The sequence below is a fragment of the Amblyomma maculatum genome, unplaced genomic scaffold, assembly GCF_055883805.1.
Source record: "Amblyomma maculatum isolate TAMU_Amacu unplaced genomic scaffold, ASM5588380v1 scaffold_12, whole genome shotgun sequence".
Classification (NCBI taxonomy): Eukaryota; Metazoa; Arthropoda; class Arachnida; order Ixodida; family Ixodidae; genus Amblyomma; species Amblyomma maculatum.
Genome location: NW_028146737.1, coordinates 900,764 through 910,440, shown reverse-complemented (window position 1 = coordinate 910,440; position 9,677 = coordinate 900,764). Strand labels below are relative to the sequence as shown.

Below are 9,677 nucleotides of genomic sequence, written 5' to 3'. Positions count from 1 at the left end.
TATTTGGAGTCGACGTTTCGGCAGGAGCACTGCCTTTCTCAAGACTGAGGGTACATGATTCTTGTTCGTCTTCTTATAGCGTTGGCAAGAGGAGATACAAACATAATATGGGCACATATAGGTGAACCAGCTGGGCACGCACAACACACACATACACACACAGGTGCGGAGAGCAGGCTAGTCCCAAAGGCTCATCCACCCAAGGCAACGGCTGCCGGGAGTCATCTGTATACAATACAGGCAGCCGCTGAACAACCTCGGGAAAAAAAATCACAGGTGGGGGAACGTGTTTGCTGCAGATGGTGAGAAATCTTTTTCCGTTCTCACTAAAAGATGGTAGCGCCAAGCGTGAAGGAGGTTTTTGGGAGAAGTGGTCAACTATCAATGGTCAAGGCCTTGTTTTTGAAGATTTGTTCTTTTTCTCTGCTGCGTCTGTTACCCTCCCCACCCTTGCTCCGACCCGCGGCCCGACAGGATGAAAAAAAAAAACGCGACAACCAGGTGGACATTACTGGTTAGAAGAACGTGACATCTACGAGTAGAGTTCGAGCCTGCTTAGAGCGGTAAGCAACTCGCGACGAGAGATGAACATCAAAGAAAGAAAAGAAAAAAAAATATGTGGGACAGTAGAATGCTGAAATACTTTGAGGTTTTCGCTAAAAGGTGCGAGCGCCAAGCATGAAGAAGGTATTTACGAGAAGTGGGATGTGGAGGATATCAAAGAAGCGGGGAAAAAAAGGGGAGGAAAGGGGGAAAAAACCCCGAGGAAAACTGTCCTTACATGTACCGTACATTAGTGCCGTCCAGAACGACGTAATCATAGCTTATAAGGACTAGAGACCAGGGAAGTAAAACCTTTCCAAAAAGGAATTTGACGCATTGAAGGCGCTTAGCAGACGGAAAGATGTGGTCATCAAACCGGCAGATAAAAGAGGCGGCATATTGGTCATGGACAATGACAAATATATTGCCGCGAAACTTCAAAACTGTATTTGTTGTTGTTTAACAGCCGCCGGCATTCAGACTTATCACTCTGATTCTGGACCGCGTATCAGTTCCGTAATCTTTGTTTGTTTGCGATATTTATCATAGTTCACGTTAAGCAATGGCCTCCTAGTGAAGAACTTCGCAGCCAACAATACCGCGCAGCTTCTTGTAGTGCCTAAAAACCTCCGGCAGGAAATTCTGCAGGCGTTGCACGATGAGCCCACAGAAGGCCACCTCGGATTTGCGCGCACGTTGCATCGAATCCAGGAGAAGTACTACTGGCCGCGACTGCCTGCCGAAGTTGCCCACTACGTGAAGGCGTGTCGTGAGTGCCAACGACGCAAGACGCCGCCGATCAGACCAGCAGGACTACTAAACCCGATTCCGCCCCCAGTCATGCCCTTTCAACAAATTGGGATGGATCTCCTTTGCCCCTCTCCATCTTCGTCTATGGGTAACAAGTTTATCATCGTGGCCACTGTCTACCTTACCCGTTACGCCGAAGAATAAGCACTACCCAATGGTACCGCGGCAGAAGTCGCCAAGTTTTTTGTCGAACAAATTCTCTTGCGACATGGCGCCCCAGAAGTGCTCATCACGGACAGGGGAACGGCGTTTACGGCAGAGTTGACTCAAGCCATCCTGGAATACAGTCATACAAGCCATCGACGAACAACTGCGTACAATCCCCAGACCAATGGCCTTACGGAGCGCCTGCATAAAACAATCGCGGACATGATCGCCATGTACATCGACGCTGAACAACAACACCTGGGACGCCATCTTGCCGTACATGATCTTCGCGTATAACAGGGCAGTCCTGGAGACGACCAGAGCGACCCCGTTTAAGCATGTGTACGGCAGGGAGCCCACGACGAAGCTCGACGCAATGCTGACGCACGTAACTAACGAGGACAACCTTGACGTCGCTGCCTACCTGCGGCATTGCAGAGGAAGCCCGACGACTCGCACGTCTGCGTATTAAAGACCAACAGCGCACCGACAGCCGACGATACAACTTACGACGACGACAAAGTACAACCCACGAGACCAAGTGTGGATTTGGACACCAATTCGCCGTCGCGGACTAAGTGAAAAGTTGTTGCGTCGAGACTTTGGGCCGTACAAAATCATTCGCCGCGCCGGACCACTGGACTATGAAGTCATTCCCGACGGAACGTCATCATTACAACGGCGACGCGCATGCCCAGAAATTAGTACATGTTGTACGAATGAAGCCATATTACACGCGTTAAAGAATCTGTGGTGTTTAAACTTTGCAGGGTTTATGTTTAAGTTGCTTTGTTTTGGAACATCGAGGCGATGTTTTTTTAAGGGGGGGGGAGTAATGCCGCGAAACCATTGAGAAAGAGATTGGTAAAGAGCGGACACTCCCACAGGGCCACGCGGCCCATTTGACTGTAGTGCACCAAGCGGCCGGCGGCAACTACTTCCGGTCTTGCTGAAAGGCGCGTTATTTGAATACTAGCATGCGCTGCGTCCTTCCCTGCCCTTTTGGCGCATTATTTTGGTTTTACACGGTCTGCTAGTGTTTCTATTTATGCTCAGCATGCATAACAACATGAAAAATAGATTCCCAGTTCACTAAATTGGCCATCAACGCAGCTGCGCCACAGCCTTTGCAAAACAGTATTGCAGAAAAGACGCCAAGTGCTTTGTGAAATGAACATTTATTTTGCTGCATATAAAACATACAAGAGACGCAACACATGTAGGCGGATGCATTGACAAAACTTTGCACACATAAGGCGATGTGCAAAATACAGAAAAATAAAAATACACAAGGCGAGAAACAGCACTTCGGTAGCGACAAAAAATAGCATAACGTTTATTTCCAAAATATGGCAAATGATATGTAACAAAACAGGCATTATACATAAACTACACAGTCTCAGTCCCGGCTACCTTAGAAAGGGTAACTTGTATTGTTCAGGGCAGAGAGTACTGACACTTGGGGGGAATGCCACTCCGTTCACTCGTCGCATCTGCCGCGCTTCGGCTGCAGTCCGTGGGTCCATTCAGTGCTGTTGGAAAAGGAATGAACATGATGCAGAAGGTTGCAATGAAATGTAAGGCCACTGCACCACGCACACAATTGCATGTGGGTGCGTACTGAAGACTTGGTGAGCAGCAGTTATGGTCCAGAACAGAAAAGCTGTGATTCGTAAAATTGATACAAAAGCTACTGTTGCAACGTAGAGGTCAGGAAATGCAGGCTAACCGAACCTATCTGAAAATGCATTTCTACAGTGAGTGAAATAACAGCCACTAAATTAACAACATTCCTCAAGAGCACTGAACAGCTGGAGCAATGAAGCTTGCTGCATTATAAAACATTTCTCACTTTAACGTTGTCACGTTACATGCAACGCGACACCACGCAAAACTAGCTGTTCGCAAAACCGCGACCGGCGGGCACGCCATGTTGGCTTTTCTTCATACGCGACTTTGTGAAGCGCAGAACACCGTGCTGAGCTAAACTGCCCGAAATGTCTCGCAGTTTGACAAGAATGAAACATTTCACACCTTGCGGTTGCCCTGTTAAACGCGACGCCACGCAAAACTAGCCGTTCGCAAAATCGCCATGTCACGTCACCGCGGCGGTCAGCACGCCTTGTCATGCCTGTTAGCTTGCCCTTCACTTGCGACTTTGTGAAGCGCAGTCGCCGCCGTACTGAGCTAAACTGCCTGAAATACTGCACAGTTTGACAACAAAGTCCCGGCCGGCATGGACAGCGTAAACTGCTTGAAAGGCAGCGTAGTTAAGCAAAAAAACGTTGCTCACCTTGCCATCGTTCCAAACCGCTGTCGTTCCGCGCAGCAGCCCACAAGAGGTCTGTGCCGCACAAGCGCGGCGAGGCACGAGCACACAACCGCTCCCCTCGACAACTTCTTGTCTCCTAGCGCTCCATCGGGCTACCGCTGCAGCGAGTGCCGTCGCGCGCGCGTCCGCGCATTGGTGCCGCCATTCATCAATCGACGGCAGCGCAAAAAGTCGCGCGTCATTTTCTGGGACCAGTTTTTGCCGAGTGACCGCTCTTTACCAATCAATTTCTCTATGGCGAAGCCTTCAAAACTGTATTTGTTGTTTTTTTAACAGCCGCCGGCATTCAGGCTTATCACTCTGATTCTGGACCGCGTATCAGTTCCGTAAACTTTGCTTGTTATTGCTCGATGTCGCGAGTCACACCTTTATCAGTTTCGTTGTAGCACAAGATGCACCGAGATCTGTCTCGAAGGTTCCGGCCACTCGGGTGTCTTTCCACAATGTTCCAGCCCGTGCTGGTAGCTGTTTGCGACGTTATCTAGATTGTTCTGGGCAGCCTTTAAATTGAGCGTTGATGAGTGTGACGGACATTCTTTGTTCGACGATCGACCAGCACGTTTGTTGCTATCGCCGCCGCCGAGTTGCTTAGTTCTTTTGCGGTTGCAAGTCAGCCCAATAAAGAGGTAATTTAAGTACCATCAAGCCTGTGCCTTCATTTGTGTCAGCGACCCTGGTCACCACCACGTTACAATATTGAGGAAGGAATTAGACAACTCTGTAACACTAAATTTTATAAACACCTAAAAGCGGACCCCACTCTAAAGCATCAAAACTTCTTACAGGGACTCTAGATGAGCTCGCAAAAAGTGGGGACATCTTCTGCGATTATGCAAAGCCCTGACCGCATCACACCCGTCGCCGGGCCGATTCTACATGCTTCCGAAAATTCATAGAAGGGTTAACCCTGGCCGCCCTATAGTATCCGGCATCGGCACAATCACAGAACCAATCTCCAGTTACATTGACACATTAATTGGACACATACCTGAAACACACCTATCCCACATACATGACACCAACCACTTCCTTCGCGAAATAGCAGGGGTAAATCGTCCTCAGGGGGCCTTCCTTGTAACCTTAGATGTAGTCTCTCTATATACAAATATCCCGCATTCCGACAGAATCAAAGCTCTAATTGAGGCCTATAATCAGAATAGTGAGGTAGGATCCCAACTCCAGAAGTCCTAGAGGTATTGACGAAACTAGTTCTAGAATACAACAAATTTGAATTCGACAATGAACACTACTTACAAATTAACGACACCGCCATGGGTACAAAAATGGCCCCTACTTATGCTAACATCTTCATGCATAGCATTGAATTTGAATTTTTACTTACTTCCCCTATTAAGCACATCCTATACAAATGCTGCTTGGATGATATTTTCTTAGTTTGGACTGACACAGAACAATCACTCCTACATTTCATTGAAAACTTCAATCTCCTCCATCCTAGCATATCCTTCACGCACACATATTCCCAAAACAAAATTAACTTTGAAGACGTTGAAATTGCGGTTTATGAAGGTTCGCTCTCCACTAGCGTATACAGAAAACCCCCGGTCCGACAACAATACGCACAAAGCTGTCGTCCTTATCACTCAAAAACAAGCATTCCGTATTCTCAGGCTCATCGATTCAAAAGAATTTGTTCCCAATATCAGGACTTCGCACCAAACGCAAACGTATGCGGAAAGTCCTGACTAAACAACGATACCCGCCAGATATTGTTGACGACGCCATAAAAAAGGCATATGAACTCAACCGAGAGGAAATTCTGGAGGGACGTCCACGAAAGGAAAACATAGACCGTCGAACAAGCCTGGTACTCCCTACACGAGTAACCCCCCCAACGTGAACAGAATCCTAAAGAAACATTTCAACGTTCTAGAACAGAGCGCTCGTCTCTCCAATACTTTCACGACTCCTCCCCAGGTTCTCTACAGACGACCGAAAAACATTCGCAACATCCTAGTCCACTGAAAAATAGGTAATAACCCGCGGTTGGGGTGCCGGCCTTGAGGAAAGAGTAGATTCCGGGTGTGCAGGCACATGCAGACATCAAGCTGCGCAACAAGCACAACGTCAAATTTTAAGTGGAGAATAGATGGTAACTTTGATTGCGATGCCTCAAAAGTAATGTATCTCCTAGAATGCAATGTATGCCGAATGCAGTATATTGGCCAGACAGCTGCCCCTATACGAATGCGGTTTAATTATCACCGTGCTGATGTCCGCTCTCTGCCCAACCTTCCTTTTTCAAAACATATCAACCAGAAACAGCACTCATTCGACTCAGTCAAACTAACAGTTCTTCAGCGGGGATTCAATAATACATGGAACGGGAGCAGCGTGAGTCATACTTTATGTATAAGTTTAGAACACTTAATACTGGGATAAATGAAAACAATAGGGCAATGTCGTCATTACGAGCCCAGCAAGTTTAATGCTAAGCACATATATCAATCATTATCCCTTGACAGTTTTCCTCGGTTTTTTTTTTTATTTTCCCCCCTCTTTTTTTTCCCCCCGCTTGTTTGATACCCTCCACATCAAACTTCTCGTAAAAACCTTCATGCTTGGCGCTCACACCTTTAAGCGAAAACCTGAAAGTATCTCACCATTGTACTGTCCCACATATATTTTTTTTTCTTTTCTTTGAGGTTCATCTCTCGTCGAGAGTTGCTTACCGCTGTAAGCAGGCTCGAACTTTACTCGCAGCTGTATAAAGCAATTTTGCACTTTTTCCTTTTTTTCCTTCCTTCACTTTTTTTCGTTCACTTCTTTAGTTCAGCGCACGAAAGTAGGACGTGGTTTATTGTTAGTTCACCTCCGCATCTTTCACAGAGAGGTCTTTCGTCTTTCATTAGAATGAAGCTGTGTGTCAGAAGGGTGTGTTCGATGCCAAGGCGACATAAAATGACTTCGATGAAGCGTTTTTGGTGACTGCGCGATTTCCATTCTTCAACGATCTACTTGACAAGGTGCAATTTATTATTTATTTTGTTGTTCCATGAGCTCTGCCATTTTGCTCTCAGTTTTCTCTTTACAACTCTTAGAACATCTTTATGTGGTATGTAGACTGGCTGTATTTTAGTATGACGGGCTGCTGCAGCACATGCATCAGCTCCTATTGCCGCTGATTCCAACGTTGCTTAGTACCCAACAGAGTTTAATTGTATGCCCCTGTGTTTCGGCGGCGATTATATTATGAATGATGTTTCCGATTAAAGGTTCTGTAGCATTTCTAAGATTTAATGCTGTGATAACGCTGAAAGTATCGGTATGGTAAATCCATGAACAACAAGAGCAACGATACATCAATAAAATAAAAAAGAAAAGCTCAACAGTCTGGTTATAACTTGGCTTATAAAAACGCTTTTTACATTTATTTATTTACCCCCAGGGCCCAAGAGCATTACAGAGGAGAGTTGGGGTGAACACAAAAAATAAAAAACCCAATACAGTAAAAAATAACACAAAAATAATTTGTCATTATACAGTAAATGATAACGACTGCGCAACAAGATATAAAAATACAAAATCAACAGCAACGCAGCCAAGCATAGATGTTTAACAAGAAAAAGCACCGAAAAACGGCAGCAAGAGTATGTTAAACACTGGAGCAAAAAAGGTTAGTAACAGCTGTACGTAAATAAACGGCATCTGTAATTTCGGCAATAGCACAAGGAAGGCGATTCCAACTGTTAGAAGTGTCTGGAATGAAGGAGTCATGGCAGTATTTGGTGCGACATAATGGATTTCCTACTTTGTGACGGTGATCAATGCGTGAAGAAGTGTATGACGGTTGCGTTAGAAGTTTCTGTCTGAGATATGTATTATAGGAAAAAATCTTATGAAACAAACTTAGCCGAAGTACTCTTCTGCGTTCTGTTAGAAGAGGCAATGAAAGTGAAGATTTCATGAGAGTCACGCTAGAAGTGCGATAATAGCTAGACAATGAAAAGGAATATGCGCGATTCTGCACACTTTCTAGTTCAGTAATGAGTAAAACGACGCTTGGGTCCCAGACAGAAGCTGCAAACTCCAGTTTTGGACCAACAAATTTTTGTAAAGGAGAAGTTTTAGCGCGCTAGGACAAAATGAAAAGTTTCTTCTGAAGTAGCCAAGAGTTTGGTTAGCATTATTAACTACGTGACGAACATGCCATTTCCATGATAAGTTATTAGTTATGTGAACACCTAAATATTTCTATGAAGAGACAGATTAAAGAGGACCAGTGTTGAGGTAGTACGAAGGGGCTGATGTGCTAACTCGAGTGGCACGCGTATGTTTACACATTTTTGTGTTAAGCTTCATATTCCAGCGCTGACAACATTCAGAAATTCTGCTAAATCGGATTGTAATATAGAGACGTCATGACCATTGTTAATTTTACGATAGATAACACAATCATCCGCAAAGAGAGAAATTGATTAAGTAAGGTTTACCGGAAAGTCATTTATGTATGAGGAAAAGCAAGGGTCCCAAGCCTGAACCTTGCGGCACACCTGAATCAACTCGGGAAAACTTAGAGTCGGTATTATTTGCTGTAACGAACTGAGATTGATTAGCAAGAAAAGAGTGAAGCCATGAAAGCATCTAAGTTCAATCTGCCTAGTTTAAAGAGAAGTAATTCATGTGAGACTTTATCAAAAGCTTTACAAAACTCCCGGCATATGCAGTCTGCCAACGAACCACCGTCAACAATGCAATGGAGGTCATGAGTGAAGCATAGAAGCTGGGTCTCACAGGAGAATGTTTTTCGAAAACCATCCTGAAAATTACTGAAAAAAGAATTAGTTAAAAAAAATGTAGCATGATGAGAGAAGATGACCTATTCCATGATCTTGCATGGTATGCAGGTGAGCGATACGGGACGATGGTTTTTAGGACAGTGTTTATCGCCAGACTTATGCAGAGGAATTACTTTTCCAACCTTGCAGTCATCGGGTAGGCAGCCTGTAACAAGCGACTGCTCAAAAGGTTTAGACAGGACATTGGATGAGTACGCCTTTGTATTTAACAAAAATTTCGAATTTATGTGGTCCTTTTGTATGTTGTATTTTCACATTTAGTTCTGTACATCCAGCATGTATGATCCGGATACAAGTGTATTTCAATGTCGAGGAACCTGATAGTGGAGTTCTGCATTTCATGCGTAAATTCTAAACCTGCGAACACCGTTCTAAATTGCAGTAATACAGGACGAATATCAAGCGACTTGATCCTACGGTAGGGCAAACACAGTAGAAAGTCATCCACATACCGGAAACATTATACAAACCCAAAGGCTCTAGCTCATTTCTCAGCGCATGGTCGATTTCGCCATGTACAGATTAGAAACACTATGCAGATCCCGTCTCGTTGGCCCTACACTATGCCATCATGCTCGACAAACAAAGAAGTCATGTACAAACACAGTAATTCCAAAATTCCACACTGCTTCTTAAATTTCATAACCCCATGTTAGTCTATGCACTACTACTCTGCTGTGAGTGCGGCTTTCTGCAGGATGTTATAATACATTCCTTTAACATCGATGCATAGGCATCCTGCAGGTTCATTTTGCTTGAAAAAATGCAATAATATCCTCCAATCCTGGCACCATGAAAGGGTCATTGATGGGGAACGCGGACAGGTGTGCCTGAAGATACTTGGCTACATGCCTTTGCCACGTGCTCCGGTCCTCGACGATCATTCGGAACGGCGACTCTTCCTTGTGAGTCTTCAAGGCAAATAATGGTCTCAGTGAAAGCTGAGTACTTCCTTTCATCTCAATCTTTCGCTTATCAAGACCCATACATCCACAACTCTTCGCCAACCCCCAAGCATACCTGGT

General features: G+C 45.0%; 1 long non-coding RNA gene across 1 annotated transcript; it reads right to left on the bottom strand.

The window, feature by feature from the left end:
• Positions 1–2,814: 2,814 nt before the first annotated feature.
• On the bottom strand, positions 2,815–9,335 carry LOC146172627 (uncharacterized). The gene is made up of 2 exons (XR_014702429.1): positions 3,794–9,335; positions 2,815–3,032 (listed from the first exon to the last, which is right to left on the bottom strand). It is a non-coding gene; the product is annotated as an uncharacterized LOC146172627 (long non-coding RNA).
• Between the last annotated feature and the right edge of the window lie 342 nt (positions 9,336–9,677).